Source organism: Bubalus bubalis, chromosome 13 (genome assembly GCF_019923935.1).
Source record: "Bubalus bubalis isolate 160015118507 breed Murrah chromosome 13, NDDB_SH_1, whole genome shotgun sequence".
Lineage (NCBI taxonomy): Eukaryota > Metazoa > Chordata > Mammalia > Artiodactyla > Bovidae > Bubalus > Bubalus bubalis.
In genome coordinates, this window is record NC_059169.1 from 78,143,947 (window position 1) to 78,171,853 (window position 27,907).

Consider the following 27,907-nt stretch of genomic DNA (forward strand, 5'->3'; position numbering starts at 1 on the left):
GGTTTCAGGGCCGAGAGTCGCTGGGCTTGGCCTCAGAACTTTTACTCAGGCGGCGGAGCGACCCCGCCCCACCACTGGGAAGCCCGGGCGCGCTCCCGGGCTCGCGAGCGCGTGGGGAGCTGAGGCGGCTGGGGCGGCCCCGAGGCAGCGGCGGGTGGTGGAGCTGGGGCGGCGGCGGCGGCGTTCGCTCTTGTCAGGTGAGTCACCGCGAAGCTCCTCGCAGCACTTCCCATATGGTCTAGCGGTTAGGATTCCTGGTTTTCACCCAGGCGGCCCGGGTTCGACTCCCGGTATGGGAACGTGGTAACGCTTTTTAGAAACTGACAGGCGAAACCGACTTGTTTTATTTCCAGTGGCTCTTTTTTTCTTTTTTTTTTCCCTGAACCACCCCCCACCCCCAGGTGATTTTTGTAGAGAACGGGCCTTAGAGCCGTGTGGTTAGATCTGGGCTGCCAGGAGTGCGGAGCCGGGCGGGCGGGAGGAGCGGGTGCGCTCAGGCTGCCGCTGCTGGCGCGGGAGGCCGGCGGGGCTGATGCGCGGGGCACGGAGTTTCACTTCTCCCGGGGCCGTCCTCCCGCCGCTGCGGGCCCGGGCCGTCCCCTCCCCAAAGCTCGGGAGGCGATGATTAACCCCGGCCTCGCCTTATCGGCCCCCGGCGCCCCCCTCAGGCCCACACCCTCGCCTCGGACGGCCCCGGGCGACGCGGGGCGTGTTCGTCCTCGCCCGGCTCGGAGCCCCGAGTCATCGCGCCCGGGTTCTTCACTAGAAACACCCCGGCCGCCCCCCGGACCCTCGACAAAGCAGCCCCCGGGCGGGGTGCGGGCCGGGGACCCCCGACGCCCTCCCGACCGCGCCGCTGCCGCCCGCCGGGCCGCAGGTCCCCCGGGGCGCCCGAGCCCCGCGCCGGCTTGACATGTGGGGCGCCGGCCGCCGTTCACAGAAAGCACCCCAGACTCGGGAGCCGCAGACTTGAGTGCTTTGGCTCGGGAAGGGCGAGGGCATCCGTCCGGTTCTCCGCGCCCCCCTCGCCGCCCAACACACACGCACACGCGCACGCTCTGCAGAAGAAAAATAACCCCTGGGATGAGACGTCTTTCAAGAAGAAATGTGACTTCTCCAAAGGGTCTATAACGTTTTGAGCGCGGCGGCTAGCAAATCCTGGGGTGGTGGGGGCGGGGGGGGGGGGGCTCGGAAGAGAGAAAATTGGTCAGAGCCTGGGGAGGGGATGTTATAACAAAGTTTCACTGTATTTTTAAATATAGAAGCCCTGTGTTATTACAAAGAAGGGGCAGCTGTATCAGCAGCATGTGAGCTGTAAATGAAACAAAAGCGTTATCTTAAATGCAAGCTGAAATTAGAAAATGGGGTGAGCTATATAATGTTTAGCCTATTGGGCCTCTGGGAACAAATGAAGCAGAAGAAGTGGCTCTTGTGGATGGGTTTCTGGGCAGTGACGAGCAGCAGAAACTTCAGTTGTATGTGTCTTCCCAAACTCTTGTTTTGATAGTTTTAGCAGTACTGTGAGTTTTGAAATAATCTGTTAGTGTGATCTGCATGATTAAGAATTAATTACTTTCACATTGTAAATAAACTTCCACAGCTAAATATGTTTTAGATCGTCTCTATTAATTTAAATATTTGGACGTTTACACCAAGCACCCTCAGATATTTTGAAAGTTGACTGATGTTCAGGTTTTTTTATGTGAGGAGGTTGTGGAGAGAATACTAAAAGTATATTTTGGCTCCTTTAATCAGTGTGACTTTGTGTAGCTCTGAACTTCTTTACGCTCTGGGTTTAGAGCCATAAATTCTTGATAATGCGTATCACTCACAAACTTTAGAGCTTCAGGAATTGTTGAGCAATTCTTGTGTCGGTAATAGAGTGGAAAAGTTTTGTTTAAATAGAGGATTGTGTCATTGTTCAGAAACCATTTACTGAAGAATTAGGCTCGAATTTGGAAGCAAGAAAAGAACTCTCTGCCTTAATTGTCTCCATAGTGCTTCATTCCTGATCTTGCATTTCCTAATGACTTGGTATTATACTGTACCAAACTGTGCTAGAATGGATGTGATTTTCAACTGAGTACCAGCTAAATTGCAAATGGCTTTATATGTACTCGAGGGTATGCTGAGAGGAGTAGTCTGATGACAATTTCTCTGTGTCCAAGACATAGGCTTATAGGGCTTCCTCGGTGGCACAGTGGATAAGAATCTACCTGCGAATGCAGGAGACATGGGTTTGATCCCTGGTCTTGGAAGATTCCACATGCCTCAGAGCAGTTAAGACTGTGAACAGTTAGAACTGGACATGGAACAACAGACTGGTTCCAAATAGGAAAAGGAGTACGTCAAGCCTGTATATTGTCACCCTGCTTATTTAACTTATATGCACAGTACATCATGAGAAACGCTGAGCTGGAGGAAGCACAAGCTGGAATCAGGATTGCCGGGAGAAATATCAATAACCGCAGATATGCAGAGGACACCACCCTTATGGCAGAAAGTGAAGAGGAACTCAAAAGCCTCTTGATGAAAGTAAAAGAGGAGAGTGAAAAAGTTGGCTTAAAGCTCAACCTTCAGAAAACGAAGATGATGGCATCTTGTCCCATCACTTCATGGGAAATAGATGGGGAAACAGTGTCAGACTTTATTTTTTGGGGCTCTAAAATCACTGCAGATGGTAACGGCGGCCATGAAATTAAAAGACGCTTACTCCTTGGAAGAAAGTTATGACCAACCTAGATAGCATATTCAAAAGCAGAGACATTACTTTGGCAACAAAGGTCCGTCTAGTCAAGGCTATGGTTTTTCCTGTGGTCATGTATGGATGTGAGAGTTGGACTGTAAAGAAAGCTGAGCACTGAAGAATTGATGCTTTTGAACTGTGGTGTTGGAGAAGACTCTTGAGAGTCCCTTGGACTGCAAGGAGGTCCAACCAGTCCATCCTAAAGGAGATCAGTCCTGGGTGTTCATTGGAAGGAATGATGCTGAAGCTGAAACTCCAGTACTTTGGCCACGTCATGCGAAGAGTTGACTCATTGGAAAAGACTCTGATGCTGGGAGGGATTGGGGCAGGAGGAGAAGGGGAAGACAGAGGATGAGATGGCCGGATGGCATCACCGACTCGATGGACATGAGTTTGAGTAAACTCCAGGAGTTCATGATGGACAGGGACGCCTGGCGTGCTGCGATTCATAGGGTCGCAAAGAGTCGGATACGACTGAGCAACTGAACTGAACTGTATGACGCAAATACAGAAACCCAATCGCCCTAGAGCCTGTGCTCCACAACAGGAGAAGACACTGTGGTGAGAAGCCCTCTCACTGCAACGTAGAGTAGACCATGCTCCCTGCAACTGGAGAAAGCTCTTGCAAAGCAATGAAGACCTAACGCAGCCAAAAATTAAAAAAAAAAAAAGACATAGATTTATATATTGTTGTGTACCAGGCAGAGTTGGATAGGCCAGTGTCTGAGTTACAGATTTGCTTCAGGAGCATATGGGTGAGAAATCAGTAGAGTCCAGACAAGGAGAGAAGAGTGTTTGTCCTGGACCTTGAAGAATGGGTTGAATTTCTCCTGGTGGGGAATGTGTATCAAAGCTGAGCTTGGGGCAGGGGGGACGGCGGGGGAGTATGAGGCAGGCAAGTAGCCTGGTTGGGCGAGAGTACACAGTACCCAGAGGGAGAGTCATTGGGATCAGGTTGGGACATTAAAAGAGAATTTTAACTTGATAACTTTTGACTGAGTAACAAGTTGTTTTGAGTTTGAGCAAACTCCAGGAGATAGTGAAGGACAGGGAAACCCGGTGTGTAGTCCATGGGGTTGCAAAGAGTCGGACACAACTGAGCGACCAAACAGCAACACAAGTTGTTTGAAGGGAGTGGTATTTATGTCAGTAGAGTTTTTAAAGCATTTTTTGTCTCTTTGAAAAAACTAAATGTAGCATAATATGTGAGAAACTTTTGTTGTTTTATGAGTCAAACTATATAGAAACATGTAGAATGTTTTGTGCTCATGTTTTATGTTTAGCAGTTAAGATATTAAGTTTTAACTAATGGAATGGAGAAAAATCAGTCAACTAGAATTACATTTAAAAGAAGGGGTTCTAGGTTTAAATTATGAGAATGATCTGCACTGTATTCTTACTGAGTTGCTTTATTGAAAATGACTTTAATATTCTAAAACAGAGCTGCTAGTTACTGTCTGGGAAGTGTGCACCTTAAATTGGTCAAGACTAGGTAATACATTCGGAGAAGGGAATGGCACCCCACTCCAGTACTCTCGCCTGGAAAATCCCATGGACGGAGGAGCCTGGTAGGCTGCAGTCCATGGGGTCTCGAAAAGTCGGACACGACTGAGCGACTTCACTTTCACTTTTCACTTTCATGCATTGGAGAAGGAAATGGCAACCCACTCCAGTGTTCTTGCCTGGAGAATCCCAGGGACGGGGGAGCCTGGTAGGAGGCCGTCTCTGGGGTCGCACAGAATCGGACATGACTGAAGTGACTTAGCAGCAGCAGCAGCAAGTAATACATTGGTCAGGACTAGGTAATACTAGGTAATACATTTGTAAGGATTCACTCATATGCTTGTGCCTTGTTTCCAGAACACAATTGGTAGTCTTGTTTTACATGTTTTCTCTTGAGCCACAGAGTCATACTAAGTGATGTGAATTATCCAAATAGTCTCTTTACTATTTGCTACTGTTTGGGCAATTAGAAGAGAAGATGTATGGCAGATCAGTAAGTGTTTGCATAGATGAGCACTTAAAGCAATATAAGGGATTAAAAAATTATGATGGCATTTTAAAACCCAAAGACCTTTACCATGGTCTCTGAGCCCAACATTGTCTGACCTTTGCTTGCCTCCCCAGTGCCACCTCCTACCTTGACCTTTTCATTGTACTTTAGCCACACTGGCTTCTTCCTTTTTGTCTCTCGAATGTGCCAAACTTGTCCTTTTCTCAGTTTTGTCTCTTGCTGTTTGCGCTGCTTGCAGTACTCCCTCTCTAGCTCTGCACATCTCAGTCTTGTCAATGTTACCTTATCAGAGAGACCCTAGGTACTATAGATTCTCCCTTTTCTGGTTACTGTCTAGTTACCTTATGCTGTTTTATTTTCTTCTTATCTAAAATAAACATTTTTGCTCCTGTTTATTTCTTGTCTTGTTTTATTTAGAATATAAGTTCCAAACATATATGCTTAGTCACTAAGTCATGTCTGACTCTTTGCAACCCATGGACTGTAGCCCGCCAGGCTCTTCCGTCCATGGGGTTCTCGAGGCAAGAATACTGGAGTGGGTTGCCATTTCCTTCTCTGGGGGATCTTCCTGACCCAGGGATTGAACCAGAGTTTCCTGCATTGCAGGTGGGTTCTGTACCACTGAGCCGCCACGGAAGCCCTAAATTCCATGAGGGTAAGGATATTGTATAGTAAGATCACTTCTGTTTTGTAAGAGTCAAATGGTAATGAAGAAGTTGGTACCCTCGTACATTGCTGGTGGAAATATAAAATAGTGCAGCGACTTTGGGAAACTGTTTGGCTGTTCCCTCAAAATGTCAAACATAAAGTTACCATGTGCTGCGCTAGTCGCTCAGTCATGTCCGACTCTTTATAACCTATGAACTGTGGCCCGCCAGGCTCCTCTGTCCATTGGATGCTCCAGGAAAGATTACTGGAGGGGGTGGCCATGCCCTCCTCCTGGGGATCGTCCTGACCCAGGGATCGAACCTGCATCTTACATCTTCTGCATTGGCAAGTGAGTTCTCTACCACTAGCACCACCTTTCTATATGACCCAGAAATTCCACACCTAGGTATATACCCAAGAGAAATTAAAACATGTCTACACATAAACTTGTACACAGATGTTTATAGCAGCATTATTCATAAGCAAAAAGTGGAAGCAACCCAAATGTCCATCATGTGATGAATACATGTATCCATACAATCACATATTATTTGGCAATAAAAAAGGATGAAGTACTGATATATACCACATCGTGGATCAATCTCAAGAACATTGTGCTAAACGAAAGAAGCCAGGTTCAAAAGACCACACTTGATATAATTCCACTTATATGAAATACCTAGAATAGACAAATCTGTAGAGAAAGGGAATTGATTATGGAACCCCACTCCAGTACTCTTGCCTGGAAAATCCCATGGATGGAGGAGCCTGGTGGGCTGCAGTCCATGGGGTCGCTAAGAGTCGGATACGACTGAGCGACTTCACTTTCACTTTTCACTTTCATGCACTGGAGAAGGAAATGGCAACCCACTCCAGTGTTCTTGCCTGGAGAATCCCAGGGACGAGGGAGCCTGTTGGGCTGCCGTCTATGGGGTCGCACAGAGTCGGACACAACTGAAGTGACTTAGCAGCAGTAGCAGGACTGGAAGGAAGGAGGGAGGGGAACACAGAGGAATGGAAACTGATTGCTCATGTAGGTACAAGGTTTCTTCTTAGGATGATACAAATATCCTGGAATTACATTACGATGATGGTTGCACAACTCTGTAAATATAGTAAAAAGATTGAATTCTACTGTGTCAATGAACCTCATGGTTATGTAAATTATATCTGAGGAAAACTTAAAAAGGATTGAGGCAGTTAAAAAATGTGGAATATTTTGTCTACATTTTACACTTATCATTTGAATATTGAATATCTAAAAATGGAATGATTTAACACTGCAACTCTAGATAGTCCAGGAATGTAGCAAAGAGCTCAGTAAATAAAAGATGAAGGAGGTTAAAGTATACAGATAATTATGATACAGTGCATAGTGTATGAAATGCCCAGAGGAGACCAAGCCAAGGGTTTACAGAGATTTGAAGGTCTCTGAAACATCAGGTCTGGGTTTGTGTGAAGGAAGCGGGGAAAGGCCTCTAGGAGGCAGCATTTGAAATTGGCTTGGAAGGCTGGTTAGGCTTATGCTAGTAGAGGTGATTTGGTGGGAGGCAGGGCAATAAGGAGGGCTTCCCTGATGGCTCAAACGGTAAAGAATCTGCCTGTAATGCAGGAGGCCTGGGACATGGGAATAGCTTCCCACTTCAGTATTCTTGCCTAGAGAATCCCCATGGACAAAGGAGCCTGGCGGGTAACAGCCCATAGGGTCACAAAGAGTCGGACATGACTGAGTGACTAACACTTCCACCTTTTTCAAGGCAATAAGGAGGAAGCAAACAGGAGCAGAGGTCCTTTAATAGTTGCTAGCATGGTTTGGCTGAACTGAATACGAGTTGTGTTAAGAATGGACTAGCAGTGGCAGTCGGAGAAGGCAATGGCACCCCACTCCAGTACTCTTGCCGGGAAAATCCCATGGATGGAGGAGCCTGGTGGACTGCAGTCCATGGGCTTGCTGAGTCTGACACGACTGAGCGACTTCACTTTACTTTTCACTTTGATGCATTGAAGGAAATGGCATCCCACTCCAGTGTTCTTGCCTGGAGAATCCCAGGGACGGGGGATCCTGGTGGGCTGCCGTCTATGGGGTCGCAGAGTCGGACACGACTACAGTGACTTAGCAGCAGCAGCAGCAGTGGTAGTAGTAGGGTAGCATAGTGTAATACTGCAAAAATAGGCTCAGGTCTGTAGCAGACAATGTCACTGGTGGCAGATCTCCTCTGATGTCTTTATATCACCCCCCCGCCCCCAACCATTAGTGTGCTTCTGATGGCTCATTCTTGGAAAGAGTTGTATCCCTTACCAGCAGAGAGCTGGAAGTGCTGGGGGCTTCTCCCTCTTCCACTAGCAGCTCTCAGTATCATCGGAGCAGGGACTTTGACGCTTTTCCCGTCTCTGTATCATCAACACTTGAAACAGTATCTGGCACTCAGTGAGCGTTCAGAAAATATTTGAATGAATAAATGAACGAAAAGCAGGAAATGGCAAGGTATATTCAAAGTGAAGTTTACTTCATAAATCCTCTTGACATTTTTATGTTTATTTTTGTTTATTCATTTATTTATTAGCTGTTCTGGGGTCTTAGTTGCAGCATACGGAATCTAGTTCCCTGACCGGGGATCTAACCAGGGCTCCCTGAATTGTGAGTGCAGAGTCTTAGCTGCTGGGCCACCAGGGAAGTCCCTCCACCTTGACTTGCAGAGCATTTTTTAAGATAGGAGATTTTGAAAGATTCTGATTGTGAACGCCCTTGGCTTTTGGAGTAAGGAGTTTACTTAGCTGAAAGAAGGAATTTCTGATAATATGAATGTTTTGATGAAATTAATTTGGCAGTAGTGAGCAAGATGAACTGGAGCATGGAAGGATTGTGTCTGTGGTGTCCACATTGACCAGGATTGGGGAGGTCTTCTGCAGTATAGTAATAATCCAACAGCTTGCCTTGACTCTAATATCTCCCTCAATAGGGTGTAGCAGCAGAATAGAAAAGATGAGATAAAAGAGGTACACTGAAAGAAAAATTTAAGATGTCAGAAAGTAAATACTCATTAAAGAATAGGGAAATTATGAAGGGTTGATTTTTTTTTTGAAGGGACAATTTTTGCAATTGTTGATCAGACAGTAAAGTGTTATTGCTCACCTGTGTGTGTGTCTTTTTGAACACTGAAATCGTACATTAAATTTGGAGATAAAATTAAGACTGTGAGACTGCCACCCTGTGGATAACATAACTTAGAACTAAAATCCTCAAAAATTATAATAAAACTTCATTCATTTGAAGTTTACTATTATAGAACTGATTATGATTCTTCCACATTGGTATATGTAGTTATGCTTGTTAAATAGAAAGTTGAAATTAGTTTGACTTTTTCTGGAGCTTTTAAATGAATGGAAATGAAATCAATAGCTTTAAAATGTTGCAAAGAAAGTAAAAAATGCCTTTTAGATGACATACTTTCTCTAGAAATTTAATGTTAAAAGAGTGTGCTTTTATAAAATGTGGCATGTATGCCTATTATAAAATGGTATTTTTTCTTATTGTATTTTTTGTTCTATTTTATATGTATCTCCTTGAGAGTGATATTTCTTGAAAAATAGGTGAACCCATACCCCATCGTTTTTTCCCCCCAAGTGAAAGTGGCTTTCCCTTCTCATTTTTGTAGAGTTGGATTTTATTGTTAGAAATTAGCCATGCTTTGATGAATTGCCTTCATTGTATTTATGTAAATAACTTGGATTTTATTATAGGTTGTTTATCTAGAAGGACAGTCTGTTCACAAATTAAACTGGTAAGCTAGCTTGAATCAAAATAAAATGGTGGTTGTGAAAAAATTGTCTGCTCTTTGCAATTCAGAAAATGGTTCTGTCTAGATTTCTGCAAAATAAAACTTTCCCGGCAGATGAGTTCTTTACAGCCTAATGTTGTAAAGGGCTTACACGCTTATTTTCCCTAAGGGGTCTGGAGGCATGGGGTAGCCATTTAGTGCTGGAAATTTGTGTTAGCAATAAAGCAGAAGTGGGCTGACGCCTCATTCTGAAGTCACAGTCACACATCTTTTCTGCACGTGATATCCAGACTGAGGGAGAGAATGAACGGCGCACCTGCTGAACCCCCTCACTTCAGGTACCTTCAGTGTTGGTCATGGTTAGATTTTCAAGTATAATGTTAATGATGTTAAATATTCAGATATTTCTCAGTTATTTTTCTCAAAAGTGTAGTATGATAACATACTTTATGTTTTTAGATAAATTTCTTTTTTTTTTTTTTTAAATATTCCATTTGGTTTTGGCTGAGCCAGGTCTTGGTTGCTGCGTGCAGCTTTCCCTCGTTGCAGAGAGTGGGGCTGCTCTTTGTTGCTGTGTACAGACGTCTCATCGCCGTGGTGGCTTCTCTTGTTGCGGAGCACAGGCTCTAAGTGAGTGGGCTTCAGTGGTTGTGGTGCAGGGGCTTAGTTGCTCCACGGCATATGGAATCTTCTGGACTAAGGATCTAACCCGTGTCCCCTGCATTGGCAGGCAGATTCCTCCTGCGCCACCAGTGAAGTCTGATAATGTACTTTCAATGTTTGGTTTCATTTAATCTTTTCGAAGTAAATCGATGAGTTGTGAATGACTTTTCTGAACTATTTTTTGCTGCGTTTATATCTTATATGCCCCATTGGAGGTATAACTGTGTAATTTTAAGTGAAATAGACTATTAATGATGAAAATACAAATGTTTAATCTAGGTCCTAAGGTATGTTACCATATAAAAAACAGGATTATTTAGATTTTGTTTAAGGTAAGTAACTTTCAAAATACTTCATGGTTTTTTTTTTTTTGTTTTTTTTTTTTTGGTCTCCTTTTCTGAGTATTGGAACAAAGAGTCAATAAAATTAGAGACCTGTTTCTGTTTTGTAACTTTCTTTATTGGTGTCATTATCATACCGTTTTAAAAACCATGACCCTGAACTTATATAAAGAAATTTTTAGTTTACTATTTAGCCTCCACTTAAACTTTATCATGTGATATCTGTTGTGTGATATGGTAGAATGGTGATTGTTTTAGGATTAATGGTCGTTAATATTCCCTTTTAGTTTTTACTCAGAGTTGGACATGAGTGAGTGACTAGCCCACTTAGTTTTTACACATGGGTTCATTTTCATAACTGTAAGTATAAAACATTTTGTTCTTTGAAAAATAATTCCAGCATCGATGACTTAAATTTTGATGAAGCAATAACAACTATTTCATAAGTTTTGACTGTTTGCTGGGTGTGTCTTTACAAATCTTAATAGGTCTTTTATTTTTGAATGGAAACCATTCAGTATTAAATGCATACCTTTGTTTTGAAAATTTTTTTTTTTGGCTCTATTTTAGATCTCTGGGGAGGTACTTAGCTAGTGACTTCTAGGTCCAGAGAATCTTCCAGATAGTCTGAAATCTTTGTTATTGTTTAGTCTCTAAGTCGTGTCCAACTCTTCTGTGACCCCACGGCTGCAGCCGTTCAGGCTCCTCTGTCCATGGATTTTTCCAGGCCAGAATACTGGAGTGGGTTGCCATTTCCTTCTCCAGGGGATCTTTTCAAGCAAGGGATTGAACCTGCATTGGCAGGCAAGTTCTTTACTACTTAATTAAGATTTCCTTTGGATTCCTTAGACCCAAGGAATCCCAAGACCAGGATATATTTCCCATTTAGGATGTGTTGATGTATTGCTTTGTGTGAAGCTTTTTATGTTTCCAAATTTAATTAGGCATTTAATTCAAGTTTTCAGGGTTGTAATGGGATTTGTTTTGCCCCAGCTCTCCTACCGTCTGTGCTTATCACTGATATCCTCCAATGCCAAGGAACCCAGTGACCTTGCCGCCTGGAAACGACAGAGCCCTGCCACTCAGTCATCCCGTGTGTAAGGCAGGCACGGACCCAGTAGCTGGGTGGAGCTGAGGCAGAAAGGAAGACTATCACAGGAAGGGACTGTCCCAGCACACAGGTAGCAGGTAGGAGGGGAAAGGAAGCATTCTAATAGAAGGCTGAACATCAGCTTATGGAATTCAGAAGGTCATGCAGGCAGGTGGCATTCGGAAATTTCACATTTGAATGGGAATGCCTTCCCATTATTTTTTCTCCTTTTTTTTTTTGGCCATTTCACATGCATTACAATTTTATTGTCCCTTAAATCTTGGTTTAAAAGACTATTTCTTCTTTTCTACTTTCAATAAAGAAAGCGCCGAAGAGTTGATGCTTTTTGAACTGTGGTGCTGGAGAAGATTCTTGAGAGTCCCTTGAACTGCAAGGAGATCCAACCAGTCCATCCTAAAGGAAATCAGTTCTGAATATTCCTTGGAAGGACTGATGCTAAAGCTGAAACTCTAATACCTTGGCCACCTGATGCGAAGATCTGACTCATTGGAAAAGACCCTGATGCTGGGAAAGATTGAACGAGGGAGGAGAAGGGGACGACAGAGGATGAGATGGTTGGATGGCATCACCAACTTGATGGACATGAGTTTGAGCAAGCTCCGGGAGGTGGTGAAAGACAGGGAAGGCTGTATGTGTTGCAGTCCATGGGGTTGCAAAGAGTCGGACACAACCGAGCGACTGAACTGAATTACTTTCAATACCTTTTGGAATTGTCTTTTGCTAGTTCATGGAGCATATTTTAGAGGGCTTTTAGCACATGTTTGTAGGAGAAAGAAAGCACATAAAATTTATGTAAAAGCAAATCTAGGGCTTCCCTGGTGGCTCAGTGGTAAAGAATCTACCTGCCAGTGCAGGAGACATTGGTTCGATCCCTGATCTGGGAAGATTCCACATGCCTCGGAGCAACTAAGCCTGCGTGCCAGAACTGTTGAGCCTGTGTTTTAGAGCCTGGACCCACAACTCCTGAGCCCATGAGCTGCAACTAGGGAAGCCCCTGCACCCTAGAGCCTGTACTCCGTAAGAAAAGAGGCCACTGCAGTGAGAGGCCCCTGCTCGCCGCCACTAGAGAAAAGTCCCCGTGCAGCAGTGAAGACCCAGCACAGCCAAAAGACAAGCAAATCTTCCACCTGCACTCATTAGGGTGGCTACTGTCAAGAACCCCAGAACACAAAACCCTAAATAACACGAGTTAGTGAGGGCCTGGAGACAGTGGAGCCCTGTGTGCTGTTTGTGGAAATGTAAAATGCTACAGCCACTGTGGAAAACAGTTTGGTGGTTTTTCAAAAAATTAGAAATAGCATTACCAAATGATCCGGCAATTCTGTTTCTAGGTTATCCCCAAAGAATTAAAAGCAATCTCCAAGAGATACTGTGCACCCATGTTCTAAGCAGCGTTATTGACAATAGTGAAAAGGTAGAAGGAGCCCAAGTGTCCATGAATGGACAAGTGGACAAACAAAACGAGGCATACACTTACAGTGGAATGGTTTTCAGCCTTGAGGAGGGAAGTGCTGACACAGGTTATGACGTGCGTGAATCTGGAGGGCATTATTCTAAGTGAAATGAACCAGTCCCCAAAAGACAAATGCTGCATGATTCTACTTACCTGTGGTGCCTCAAGTAGTCAGAATCATAGCGAAAGCAGTAGGATGTTGATTGCCAGGGACTGGGGGGCAGGAGGACGGGGAGTGGTTCAGTGGGTATGGACTTCTAGTTTTGCTAGATAAAATGAATTCTGGAGATTGGTTGAGAAACACTATGAAAGTACTTGCTATTCCTTAATGGTACACTTGAGTGGTTAATTTTGCCACGTATTTTTTTGAAAAGGTAAATCTGAATTTGTATTTTTATATGCAACTTGTAGGAGCTTCCTGGGTGGCCCTAGTGGTAAAGAATCCACCTGCCAATGCAGGGCACCCAAGACATAGGGTGTTCGATCACTGGGTCGGGAAGATCCCCTGGAGTAGGAAGTGGCAACCCACCCCAGTATTCTTGCCTGGAGAATCCCATGGACAGAGGAGCCTGGCGGGCTACAGCCTATGGGGTTGCAAAGAGTCAGACACCACTGGGCACAAGCACACACACGTGCAACTGGTAAGAGAGTGAAAAGCGAATGTGATGAGACTGAAGTTACTGACTCAGTCAGTGTTCAGGTGCCTGGGATAGAACAACGAAAAAAGCGGATAAGATCCTCATGAAGCTCCTGCATCTTAGGGGGAGAGACAGACTTTGATCAAATAAGTGAAAAGCGTTTGAGTGTTCGGTACATAACCGGGAGACGGCTAACAGTGGGTGGAAAGTGGCTGTATTGGAAAGGCTTCCCTCAGGAAATGACATTGAAGTGGGATTTGAAGGATGGTAACCTTTGGCTGGGAGAAAGGGGGATGGGAAGTGATGGGAGGCTGAGGGAGTAGCATTATGCAAGTACTAGAAAGCAGGAAAGAAAGGATGTGCTTTGAGAAATGGAAAAAGGCCCTAGGGCTTTAATGTAGTGGAATGTGATGGGAGACAAGGAGGGCAAGTATCAGAGTATAGAAGACAGGGGTCCCCAGGCTTCGGGCCGCCGACCAGAACCTCTTGTCAGATCAGCGGCAGCATTAGATTAGAAACACGATAGGCTTCCTCCGTGGCTCAGTAGTAAAGAAACTGCCTGCATTGCAGGAGGTGCAGGAGACGCGGGTTCGATCTCTGAGGCAGAAGGATCCCCTGGAGGACGGCATGGCACCCCTCTCTAGTATTCTTGCCGGGAGAATTCCATGGACAGAGGAGCCTGGTGGGCTACGGCCTGTGCGGTCGCAGTCAGCCGCGGCTAAAGGGACTGAGCACACATGCCTGCACAAAGTGCGCGGTAAATGTACTGCTCTTGAGTCATCCCTAAACCATCCCCCTACCCCTGGTCTGTGGAAAAATTGTCTTCCACGAAATTGGTCAGTGGTGCCAAAAGGGTGGTGGACCACTGATACAAGGCATGTTAAGGATTTTGAGTTTTATCTTAGAGGGCAGACATTGCTGTGTTTCAAGCCATGACTTACGGAGGTAAAATGGAGTGAAGTAAGGGGGAAAATTGTGTCTTTTCATACAGTGTGCCCTTTAACTATAAATTACATTGTTAATCTGGTGTTTGAATGTGAGGAGGAAAAGTGTTTCAGTTATGTTTACTGAGATGATGTATTGGTTGCCATTGAGGCCTGTTAGGTGGTGCTAGGAGAAGGAAATGGCAACCCACTCCAGTGTTCTTGCCTGGAGAATCCCAGGGACGGGGGAGCCTGGTGGGCTACTGTCTATGGAGTCGCACAGAGTCAGACACGACTGAAGCGACTTAGCAGCAGCAGCAGTGGTAAAGAACCTGCCTGCCAATGCCCATAAGAGGCATGCATGAGTTTGACCCCTGGGTCAGGAAGATCCCTTGAAGGAGGGCATGGCAACCTACTCCAGTATTCTTGCTGGAGAATCCCATGGACAGAGGAGCCTGGCGGGCTGCAGTCTGTGGGTCTCAATGAGTCTGACGCGAGTGGGTAGGCACACACGTGGCCTTTTAATGTGGTAAAATGTACCTAAAGGGTGGATTAAAGGGGATTGTGAAGGGTAACTGAGCAGAGGTGAATTTCACCTTTATGCTCTGGCTTTGTAGTTGAAATCCTAGAAGTGGATGTCTTCACCCAGGGAGAGTCTGGAGTGAGAAGAGGCTTTTCCAACGAGCCTTTAGGGTGTTCAGTCGTGAGGTGGAGGAGGTGGGCGGAGAAGACAGGAGAAGGAGCACGGCCCTGGGGGAAGCCGGGAAAGAGAGTGTGTTGGTCTAGCACAGCAGGTTCTGAAAGTGTTAGTTGGATTTAGCCCAGCGTGGTCGTCGACTTTAGTTAGGGCAGGTTTAGTGGCTCAGTAGGGGCAGGATTAGGCTAGACAGACTGGGATGAGTGGGAAATGAAGTGGACTTAGGCAAATATTTGAGGAACGCTGGCAATGAAGGGCCTGAGAAACGATGTTAGAGGGATTGAGGTGTATGTGGCACTTGGGGTGTCAAATAATGGAGTTGTTTTGTTTTTTTTTTAAGAAAGCTTGAATTAAAATAAAAATTTTCTTTACATCTGTGAAATACTGGAAAAGTATATCACACACCTTGCTGATTCTCTGAATAGACTCTACTGAGAACGAGTGTGACCCCACCGACTTAACCTAGGTGCAGAGCTGTAGGACTGTATGCACAGGTGCAGCCAGGTCTGCCTGCTGAGGTTCAAGGGTCTGTCTGTCCCTATACTAATTTCTGATCATCTGAGCAATAAAAAATGGAGAATCTTGGGTTCACTTGTGAGCTGCTAGTTTGAATCTTAGGCGTAGGACTCAAGTGTATGTGTGTATATGTTATCTTTGTGTCTTTGGATAATTCTCATACATCTGTTCTGTGGACTGGCTTTGGAGAACTGTGGTCCCAGGAATGTTCTATTGATACTTTGATGTGTTCTGAATGCTTTTTAAAAAAAAAAATTATTTTACTTTTAATTAGATGATAATTACCTTACAATATTGTGATCGATAATCACTTTATAGCATTGTGCTGGTTTCTCCCAGACATCAACATGAATCAGCCCTAGGGATACACATGTCCCCTCCCCCTGGAGCTTCCCTCCCACCTCCCTGCCCATCGCACCCCGCTAGGTTGTCGCCGAGTGTCGATTTGGGGTTCCTTGCATCATGCAGGAATTCCCACTGTCTATTTTTACATATGGTAATTATATGTTTCAGTGCTGCTCTCTCAGATCATCCCACCCTCTCCTCCCTGCACTGCGTCCAAAAGTCCGTCTTTTATCTTTGCGTCTCCTTTGCTGCCCTGCAAATAGGATCACCAGTACCTTCTTTCCAGATTCCATATATATGTGTTAGTCTATGATATTTGTCTTTCTCTTTCTGACTTACTTCACTTTGTGTAATAGGCTCTGGGTTCCTCCTCCTCATTGAAACTGACTCAGATGTGTTTCTTTTTACAGCTGAGTAAGATTCCATAGTGTTTATGTACCGTGTCTTCTTCATCCATTCATCTGTTGATGGACATCCAGGTTGCTTCCAGGTCCTGGCTGTTGTCAGTAGTGCTGCCGTGAATATTGGGGTACGTGTGTCTTTTTCAATTATGATGTCCTCAGGGTGTAAGTACAGTAGTGGGATTGCTGGGTCATGTGGTAGTTTTCTTCTTAGTTTTTAAAGGAATCTCCATACTGTTTTCCAGAGAGGTTATATCCGTTTTTATTCCCACCAACAGTGCAAGAGGGTTCCCTTTGCTCCACAGCCTCTCCAGCATTTATTGTCTGTAGACTTTTTGATGATGGCTGTTCTGACAGCTGTGAGATGATATTGTGGTTTTGATTTGTATTTCTCTAATAATGAGCAATGTCGAGCATCTTCTCTTGTGTTTATTAGCCATCTGTATGTCTTCTTTTGGGAAATGTCTGTTTAAGTCTTCTTCCCACTTTTTGATTAGGTTGTTTGAGCTGCTTGTATATTTTGGAGATTAATCCTTTGTCATTTGTCTCATTTGCTATCATTTTCTCCCACTGAATGCTTTTGAATAGTTCTATCGTGAGGATTAAACGAGATATTTATGTTTAGCTTCCCAGGTGGCGCTAGTGGTGAAGAACCCATCTGCCAGTGCAGAAGCCTTAAGAGGTGCGGGTTCAATCCCTGGATTGGAAAGATTCCCCTTCCTGGGTTGGAAAGATGCCCCTGGAGTAGGGCATGGCAACCCACTCCAGTATTCTTGACTGGAGAATCCCATCGACAGAGGAGCCTGGTGGCCTACAGTCCGTGAGGTTGCAAAGAGATGGGCACGACTGAAGCGACTTAGCACAGCACATGTCAAGCCCTCAGCAAGGAAAGATTTTTGTAATTTTGTCCACCTGTATCATTGGGGTAGTGGTAAAGGTTTTTTGTTTGTTTTTTAGGATGAAACTAGCTTGATCTTTTTTCCTGATTGTAAGGGTGATACTTGTTTAGTGTATGTACTTCTCCAGCCACTTTGCATACTTCTTCTCTCCTCCCTGCTCTCTGAGAGCCGTGGTGCTTCCTCTTGTTGCTTTGCTCCTACAATTCCTCTGCTGATAATATTCTGCCCAGCCTCCTGCTTTTACGTGCCTGCCACCTTATCGTTAGGTCTCAGAGCAGCTGTCACAGTTTCTGGGAGGTCTTCCCTTATCTAAGGTTTTCTTGGTCACCCTTTATGTTGCTTTGTTGCTTTCCTTCATATGTGGGCAGGGACTGTGTCCGAATTGTTTACTTGATTCCACAGGTAAACTATGTCTTGAGTCTACAGAAGAGTGCTCAGCACATGGAAGCTACTTAAATACCAAATAGCACAGACAAATAATGCAAATCATAAGAATTTTACTAACTAGCATATGTACTGTAAGCTTTCAGTTGATCGTTACTTTGGATACTGAAATGTGGACCATATATGTATAAATATCGATTGTGCGGTGATACACACTCTTTTCTAACTTATGTATTTCACTTACATATATAGTGGAGATTTTTTCAGTCAGTTCAGTTCAGTCGTGTCCAACTCTTTGCAGTCCCATGGACTGCAGCACGCCAGGTTTCCCTGTCTATCACCAACTCCCACAGCTTACTCAAACTCATGTCCATCGAGTCAGTGATGCCATCCAACCATCTCATCCTCTGTCGACCCCTTCTCCTCTTGCCTTCAGTCTTTCCCAGCATCAGGGTCTTTCCCAATGAGTCAGCTCTTTGCATCAGGTGGCCAAAGTATTGGAGTTTCAGCTTTAGCATCAGTCCTTCCAGTGAATATCCAGGACTGTTCTCCTTTAGAATGGACTGGTTGGATGTCCTTGCAGTCCAAAGGACTGTCAAGAGTCTTCTTCAACACCACAGTTCAAAAGCATCAATTCTTCAGCGCTCAGCTTTCTTAATAGTCCAACTGTCATGTCAGTACATGACTGTTGGAAGAACTGTAGCATTGACTAGACAGACTTTTGTTGGCAAAGTAATGTCTCTGCTTTATAATATACTGTCTAGGTTGGTCATAGCTTTTCTTCCAAGGAGCAAGGGAGATTTTTTATTGGTATATTATTTTATATTGATAATCATTCTATAACAGTTCAATAATACAGTATGCTCCATATAGTGAAATATGATTTCTGTAACACCTAATTTCTGTAACAGTTTATTTCCAGTTTTTTACTGTTTTGAACAATGAAACTGAATTTCTCTAATCTTTGCATACCTTATTTGTTAGAATAAATTACTGGGACTGAAAAAATACATGAAGTCTTTTTGGTTGTGAAATTGCCTTCTGGAGTTATATTCTTGTACACCGATGAATGTATGAGGCCATTTATTTCTCCTATACCTTCTCTATTCATTTTACTCTTTGCTAGTAGGTGAAAAATGCTATTGTTTCTCCGCTCTGAGGTTGTGAGAGTGAACATCTTTGAACGTCTTCTCTTGTTTGGCCATATTCTGTGAAGTGCCTCTTCATGCCCAATGTCCCTTTTTCTATTAGAGTGTTTGAGTCAACCAATAATAGTTGTTTCTTTCCCCATTTTATTATAAAAGTTTTTAAACATGTAGCAAAGCTGAAGTTTTTTAGTGAGCACTCATATACTCACCTTCTAGATTTTAGCATTAACTTTTTATATTTGTTTTCCCACACTTTTATCCTTCTATCTAAAGTGAATTGCAGACATTAGTGCATTTCCATCTAAATACTTTAGCATCCTTATCACTGACTATAGTTTCAATATTTGTTTACTTTTTTCCTTGTGAGGTACAGTTTGCATAAAGTTAAATGCACGAATCTTTTTTAAACATTTTATTTTAATTTAAAACAGAATTGGATGCTCACTGGTCAGCCTTTGAAGAGACAAGGCTGTTTTCTTTGAGAATAAGCCCACTGCTGCAGTTCCATGTGGTACTGTTTTTCTCGCACACCCACATTGTATTGACTAAGATTTCTAGTTGGCTTTTTGAATGGAGCAGTGCCTTTATTTTTTGTAAAGCATTTGTTGAGTTTCAACACATTAATTTGCCAGTGTAAGCCAAACCTTAGACTAAGTTTTATTTACCTACTTTTTGTTTTTAAAATGTTGTCATATTTTCCCCCTCGTTTATCCTTTGTCTTACCTTTGGTTATGGTGCTTTTAGATTTTTAGGTAGTCAAACGCCATTGTTTTCCTTTTTTTTTCCCCCTGCCCTTTGTGTCACATAGAAGGAGGTGGCACTAGTGGTAAAGAACTCGCCTCCTAAAACAGGAAACACAGAGGACGTGGGTTTGATCCCTGGGTCAAGAAGATCCCCTGGAGGAGGGTGTGGCAACCCGCTCCAGTATTCTTGCTGGAGAATCCCACAGACGGAGGATCCTGGTGGGCTTTGGCTCATAGGGTCACAGAGTCAGACGTGACTAAAGTGACTCAGCATGCCTGCACTGGGTAGTATATAAATGCTTATATTTTCTTCTGCTCCTTTTTTAATTGAGATAATGTGGCATAGGCTCTTTTTAGAAAAATGATGATGAGTGGTTTGAAATTATTAGCTAATACTGTCTAATGAACACTCTTCCCCTCTGTGGGTTTTTCCCTCCAGACAAAACTGAATTTAATGTTTCTGTTAATGCTATTTTTATTATAACCTAAATTTATATATAAGTATCATATCTTTTTTAAAAATTTATTTTATTAAAGTATAGTTTATTTACAATGTTGTGTTAATTTCTGCTGTTCAGTAAAGTGACTTGGTAATACTCATACATACATTCTTTTTCATATTCTTTTCCATCATGGTTTATCCCAGGATATTGAATATAGCTTCCTATGCTATACAGTAGGACCTTGTGTATCTCTTCTGTATAGAACAGTTTGCATCAGATAGCTTTTTCAAAATATTGTATTCTATTTAATCTATTTATTACTACACTTAGCTACTTGAGATAATATATTATCTGTATTAAGTACATGTCTTCTTGCTGTACCAGGGATTGAACCCAAAACCCCTGCATTGCAGGCAGATTCTTTACCACTGAGCCACCAGAGAAGCCCTGTAAACAGTTTGTGAAGACTTTAATGATGACTTATTTTTGTGAAAACAGGAGCTATAGGAGGGTTTTGAAACAGGAGAGTAATATGATCTGGATGTATCTGTTTAAATGGATTACTTCTGACTGCTGCTTTGAGAGTAGATTGTAGAGAAAATGAGAAATAATCCATTTAAAAAGATACGTCAGGCCACTTGGACTACAGTGGTGCAGGTAGAGACGGCAGTGACCGTGCAGTTCAGTGGTGACAGGGTTCTAGGCTGAAAACTGAACTCATAGTATTTCCTCTCAGATTGGATGTGGGTCTATGACAGTCAAGAAAGAGCCAAGATTTTTGGTCTGAGCAGCTAGAAGTGTTAGTAGCCACCAAGAGGACTGGAGAAAACTGGGTACAGTACATTTTGGAGGGGTGGTCAGGAATTCAGGTTTCGATATGTTAAATTTGTCAGTCAGACGTTGGAAGGCGTTGTCAGCTTGGGTAGAACCGTCTGTGTGGTACAGGAAGGAGACCTGAAAATAGAAATTTGAGAACACTAAAATACTAGCATCATATATCCAAGAAATATTTCATAAAATGATACATCTGAAATACTCTTAAAATTTTCAAGTTCCATTTATCCCAGTGATGTGGGCTCAAGTGTGAAAGAGGAGTAGCAGGGCAATTTGCTGTAGCTAAAGTGTGTCCGTTGTGCTGATATTAAATTATCAGTGCAAAAAGGCATCAACTGTTTGTCCGAATGGCGTTGTGAAACACGAATAAAGCCTGCAGTCTAAATATTTTATTTGAATATTCCTTTTACCGAAACGTTTACTAACTTATTTATAATTTGAGAAGTTTGTTGACAGGAGGCTGTGTAAGTAAAAGCCTGAAAGAAACAGAAGACCCAGAAGTCGAAAGAAAGGGCCACATTTGGCTAATTGGTCCAAATCTGTTGGGCGTCTCCTCCTTTGTTCTCTGTCTCTAATTTTATTTGTAAACTGTTAACATAATGAGGTATTCAGGTATAAGCACGGGGACTCATCTAGAAGTTGTTGTCTGTTAATAAACACAGAGCTTTGCTGCTATGGGCTTGTCCATTAAATGGGGCTGCCAGAGCCAGCTTAACCAACTTATTCACAGGAATTGGACTGTTCAGGAAAGGGAGAAAGGGGCCTTGCTTTTTGTGTCATTTCGACTTGCAGAAATGACCTGAAAATGGCGTGGATTGTGTGGAAGAGAAAAAGCAGATTTATCATTGAACCAGTGTTTACTTGGACCTTCAAATGTTTTCTTTCAACAAATATTTATTAAACACTGTTGTGAGTCAGGAATGCTATTTAGCTGAAATAAGTAACCAGTGAGACATGTAAATAAATGGTTAAAAACAAAAACAGTGTCTTCACCAGAAATTCCAGTAGAGTAGATGGGAGGAATTATAAAGGAAATCAATTCACCTTGAGGTCCCCCAAACCTAGAGTGTTTTGTGTATTGTAACCTTGCATAAATTTCTGTATGAATGGGTAAGCAATGTGATTTGTTGATCTATTAGATCACTTACAAAATACTGTGGGAGCACAAGGAGGAAGTGAGCAGTTCTTCCTTCTAGTGGTGGAGGAGAGAAGGGTTTTGCAAGAGATTTCCTGGGTGGAGAAGGCCAGCAAATGTGAGGTGAGAAGACATGACATGATCTGAATTAATAATTCAGCAAAGCTGAATTATAGGGTGAACATTGGGAGGTGGCCTAGTCTCACATGAGGCTGTAATATGGTAGACCAAAGTCAAAATGCAGAAATGTCTTGTATTGGAATTTATTCTGTGGGTGTTGGTAGACCATTGAATTTTTAAATTTTTTTAAATAAGAATATTAAGAGGTAGAATTTATGAGAAATTCCTTAAGAAGGACTTCATTTCCACCCACCCCCCCCCCCCCCCACTGTGCCTTGCAGTCTGTGGGATCTTAGTTCCCTAACTAGGTATTGAACCTGGGTCCCAGTAAAAGCACCATGTCCTGACTGCTGGATCATTGGAGAATTTCTGGAAAGAACTCCATTCTTCAATTAGGAAATCAAATGTTGATAGAATTTTTAGTTATAAATGTATACCCTGAAGATGGGCACAACTAGTAAGTCATATAATTTATGGTAGAATCTATTTTCTCTCATTCAGAGAACATGTATGCTCTTAGTGTGGGTATGACCTACACTAGGTAATCAAACTTACGCTGAAGTAATCAAAATATGCAGGATGGCATTGATTTGTTTTTGAAAGAGAAATGTATTTTTGCTTTATGAAATTATTGCAAGCATTTTTCTTAAAGATTCGGTATTTAACTTATTTTGAAATGATTTTAGGCTTGTGGAAGAATAGCAGTAAAAGCACAGAGAGTTCCTGTGTATTTTCTATCCATCCCACACTACTGTTAACACCTTACAGAGTGACAATACAACAATCAAAATTTAAAAATTAGCATTGGTACAATGCCATTAATTAAATGTAGACCTCAGTGGGATTTTTAGTTTTTCCACTAATGTCCTTTTTCTGTCCTAAGATCCACCCAGGATGCACACATTGCATTTAGTTGTCATTGTCTCCTTTCAAATCTATGATGGCTCCTTGTCCTTTTTGACCGTGACACCTTGAAGAGTACTGGTCAGATATTTTGTAGACTGGCCCTCAATTTGATTTTGATATTTTCTAATGACTATGGTCTGGAGTAATGAGTTTTTGGAGTACTGGAATTAAAAGTAATTTTTGTTTCATTTTTTAACTTAGGAAGTAAAATTGATATTTTTTGCTATACAATTCTGTGAACTTTAATGCAAGTGTAAATTTGTGTAGACACCGCCATAATCAGGTTACAGAACAGGTCCATCTCCCTCAACTCCCTCACGCTCCGTTTCTACAGCCAGTCACCCTCCCCCAGTCCATCCCCTTCAGCCACTGATCTGTTCTCCAGCATTATAGTTTTGTTTCTTCAAAAATGTCATTATGAATGGAGTCTTATAGTATGTAACCTTCTGACACTGGCTGCTTCTTTCACTCCACATAATGCTTGTAAATGTCATCCAGGTTGTGTTTATCCACAGTTAATTTCATTTTATTGCTCAGTATGGATGTACTATTAGTATCTGTGTGTTCTCCTTTTTTTGATAGGTATTTGAGAACACATTATGTGTCCTGGCACCATAATAAGCAGTTTAAGTCATTTTTTTGTGGATTTACATGATTAGTTGCTAATGTTAGTTTCTTCCATATCTCTATTTTGACCAGCAGTGTAATTAAGAGAAATTGAAGTTCTTGTTTCTTTAACATATCCTAAAATGCCCCTACTTTTCTGTTTATATTTGGCTTTTCTTTTTATTAAAGAGAAAAAATAATAGCAAGGTAATCTTTTTCATGTTGCTGGGTTTTAATCTTCAGGGCTAAGCATTGTATGTGTGATTCAGGCCTATAGCAAAAAGTCAAACCAAATAAGTCGTTGGTCCACAAACAGTGATGAATTTATAGAGACCATTTATTTGTAAGAAAGCCATAATACTTTTTATTAATCTCTTTGTAAGTAGAACCTTTGTTTTATAGATAAATAATAAATATCAAATGAAAATAGACATAGTCTAAATCAGGCTAGTTAAAATAAGAGGCTTGACTTCTGTCATGCTGTCTTAAATTTACTAATGGCAAAAGATAGTTGTCAGGGACTTCCTTGGTGGTCCAGTGGTTAAGAATCTGCCTTCCAATGATGGGACATGGGTTTGGTCCCTGGTGGGGAAACTAAGATCCTACGTACTGCAGGGCAACTAAGCCTGTGGGCTGCAACAAAGATCCTACACCTGAGGCCCAAATTTAATTAATTTTTTGAAAAGATAGTTGTCTTTTTTTAAGAGCATGGAGTTTTGGCATATTTTAAGATGAACTGTTTTGGACTTGTGTTAGAAGACTATTTACTTAAATATCCTACTACCATAAGATACAAAATGTTTCTAGAATGTTAGTATAGATTTGGCTTCCCTTGTGGCTCAGCTGGTAAAGAATCTGCCTGCAAAGCGGGAGATCTGGGTTCAATCCCTGGGTTGGGAAGATCCCCTGGAGAAGGGAAAGACTCTCCACTCCAGTATTCTGGCCAGAGAATTCCAGGGATTGTATAGTCCATGGGGTCTCAAAGAATCGGACACGACTGAGAGACTTTCACTTTTCTTTAAGAAAAAAAAAACAAAAAAACCTTTTATTAATAAAGTGTAATAAGTGAAATTGAATTTTTGGAGGACTTTATAAAGTTTCCAGGTTGTTCTGAATATCTGATAGTTTTGTGTATTACTTTCAGTCAGCTATGTAAAAATTTGATGAGGAAACTTCTCTTTTAAATGTAGCCTTAATGTGCTTTTTGTTTTCAGTTCCTCAAACACTGTTTAGAGGACTTGGAGAGGCTGTGGAACAATAAAATGTCAGAACTAAAATAGATCTTCAAAATTATCAGATCTCTAGATTCTCCCAGTATTTTACAAAAAAGGGAAACTGAAACCCCATGGCGGTGTGAAGTAACTTGCTGTTCACAGCCACAGTTGGTTGTAGAAGCTGTATGATACAGTTCCTGCCCTCAAGTGGATAACTGGTTTATAAATGGAGACACAGAGTTGTGCAAACTTAACTGCAATACAAAATGGAATGTTCTAGGCAATGGGAGAAGTACCGCTTTTCTTAAACAGCGGTCTCCTATCACCCCTAAAATCTTTTCTTGGCCTGTTCACATCAAAATTATTTTCTGTCTTGAGATTCTCACCTCTCATTCTCTGCTAAGCTGTCTCTCATCTGATACTGTGCTTGTTTGTTTGTTTTTTTTTAATCTCTATCACACCATGAAAATTCTTTCAAAATCAATAGTCGTGTCTGTGTTGCTAAATCACCTGTCGTTTTCCTCTCAGATCTCATCGGGTTTGATCTGTTGTCAGCCTCTGGCACAGTTTCTTCCTCCTGGAAATACCACTCCTCCAATGTCAGGGTAACACCACATTTGCCTTATTTTCCTGCTGTGTTGCTGTGTGCTCCTTTTCAGAAAGCCTTCTTTGCTAGTTCCACCTCATCTCCCCTACTTCTAAATAGTACAGTGTCCCAGAGTCTGTCATGTTACCTTTTATATCTGTACCTTTCATATCATATATGTAATGACTCCCAAATTTATATACCTAACCCAGATCTCTACCCCAGGCTCCAGGACTATATCATACAGCTCCTTGACAGTATACTTGTTTTGACATTTTTACTTGGATAGCTGATAAGCTTCTCAAACTCTGTGTGTTTCATAACTCCTGATCTCCTCCTACCCCACATCGTCGCCGTCTGTGTTCACCTTTCTGTGTTCAGTAACTCCTGATACTCTCTTACTCCAAACCTATCAGTTTTGGCAGCTGCAGTCTTCCAGTTGTCAAAAATTGAGTTTTGAAGCCTTCCCCCTCCTCTGCCCCCAACAACCCACTTTTGTCCATTAAAAAATCTTATTGGATATTCCTTAGAACATACCCATAATTTAATCATATCTTCCTCGTCTGCCTCCTCTAAGTCATTGTCATCTTTTCTGCTATTGCATAAGCTTCTCTTTCTTCCATCCCTGGTTGTTTGCAGTCTTTTTTCAACACAGCAGTCAAGTCTTATGACTCAGCTACTCAAAACTCTCCAGCTAAAGTCTAAACAGTGAGGCTCTCCCTTAGTTTCCAGTACTCTTCCTCCTCCTATTATCTCTCTTCCTTATTTTCTCTTCGTGAACCACACTGGCCTTCTTGGTTTCCTAAAACGTATCAGGCTAGCTCCCTGTTTGTCTTTGCATGGGCTTTTTTTCTGCCTGGAATGTTCTTCCTTAGGTGTGGCTAGAGGTCTCTACTTAGAAGTGATCTGGCAAAGGGAAACTTCCTCGCTAGCTGTGTAAACTGTCATATTCTTCTCATTGCTGTTTTATTTTTTTCTAATTTGTCCTTATCACTAACATACTATACACTTTATTTGTATCATTTCTTTATAATCGCCACACTGTGTATTTAGTTCATAACATTTGTCTCTTCCTAGCTAGAATGTAAGTACCGCATGAGTGGAAATAATTTAGCCCCTAGGTGTCTTTCTTCACTGCTGTATAAAAAGGGCCTGGAGCAGTGCCAGGCTCGTAGCAGGAGCTCAGTGAATATTTGCTAATGAATGAGTGCCTAAGAGTACCTCGCCTCTGTTACTAACTTGACATTGGTCAAGTCACTTCTTTCTGTGGCCCTGCTTTGTGTATGTGTGTGCTCAGTCATGTCCGACTCTTTGTGACCCCACAGACCTCCTTTCCCTATTTTTAAATGAGACTGGATTGTATTGGTATTACGGGTTTTCTTAACACACTGAAGACAAATGCAGTAGTAAGGTTCCTTGAAGACTTTTATAAGAATTCAGCTACTTAACAGGAAAGTTTGAAAACCACTGGACTGAAAAGAGGATCTCTCAAGTTCTCTTTCAGCCTCATGGTCAGTTCTTGTAATAATTGTAAGTGGAGCAACGCGGGGGAACCGTCATGCAGAGAAGGCATTTGAACTGAGACTGTGAAGGGTGGACGAGTAGGCAGAGATAAGGGAAAGGGTAGGAAGTAAGGCAGGTGCTTTCCAAGCTCAGAGAAGGCAAACGAACAGGAATGGAGCCATCCAAAATGTGTCAGAAAGCCTGGAGTGTGTGTGTGTGAGTGAAGGGGATGGGGAGGCCAGAGGGAGGGAAGGACAGAGAGAAAAAGAGCCCCACAAGAGACAGTGGGGAGGTGCAGAGAGGGGAAGACAGGGCCGGAAACAGGTGATTGAGGTCACAGTGTGAGAACTGTGAACACCGGGATAGGTGGTCCAGCTTTCTGCCTGCAGGGAATCAAAGTTGGTTTTTCAGCCATGAGTGATCATCACATCACTTGCAGAGTTGTTCTTTAGGAAGATTTCTCTGACAATAGTGAAAGGTGAATTGAAAGTAAACAGTTGGTGGTAGAGAAAGGGACAGGTAGGATGCTGCTGAGATGGTATTTTCCCGTGATGTTACTTTTACCTGAAGAGTAGCACAGGAGGAACTGGAGTTGCACTCTAATCTCAGATTGAAAAATAGAAGATTTCCCCTCCACAACATTTGGAGATTGCTGAGCAGTAAGGTGGCTGTCCTTCGGAGTGGCTGCCGGGTGAAGAGCACTGACTGCGTTGGGTCTAGGGCTGCAGAGCAGCAGAGCCATGGCTCTCAGAAGCCTGGGCTCCGCCCATACCGCTGATTCTGCTTCTGGGAGTAGGCATGCGTCTTCACAGACTAGGTAATCTGGAGGTGCATCCCTGGTTGCAGTCCACTGAGGTAGAAGACATATTATCTGTAATACTGAATTTTAGATTGTAAGAAATACAATTTCATATGATACGAAACTTGAGATTGCAGTTAGCCTGCTAGTTGGAAGCATCATAAAGAATATAATTGTAATAATAATGATAATAATTGTAATAACCAAGTCAAATCTTGGTTATTTTTGACAAGAAAGGAAAATCTAACACCCAAAGTAGTGCCTACAGTAGAATCTGGTAACATAGTTACATGAATTCAGCTGTATCGAATC

The 27,907-nt window shown here is 42.5% G+C and overlaps 1 protein-coding gene and 1 non-coding gene across 4 annotated transcripts in view; both read left to right on the forward strand.

Annotated features, from left to right (window-relative positions):
* The first annotated feature begins 33 nt into the window (after positions 1 to 33).
* The window catches only part of ELF1 (E74 like ETS transcription factor 1), a 117,287-nt gene continuing 89,413 nt past the window's right edge, over positions 34 to 27,907 (forward strand). Inside the window, exons 1-2 of one of the 3 annotated variants that reach the window (XM_044926863.1) lie at positions 34 to 197; positions 16,285 to 16,403. The gene's annotated coding sequence lies outside the window, so the exon portion shown is untranslated. Of the gene's footprint in view, positions 198 to 16,263; positions 16,404 to 27,907 lie in introns of those variants that run through there. The other 2 variants (XM_044926864.1, XM_025263053.2) reach the window with 2 other exon arrangements.
* On the forward strand, positions 228 to 299 carry TRNAE-UUC. The gene has a single exon. It is a non-coding gene; the product is annotated as a tRNA-Glu (tRNA).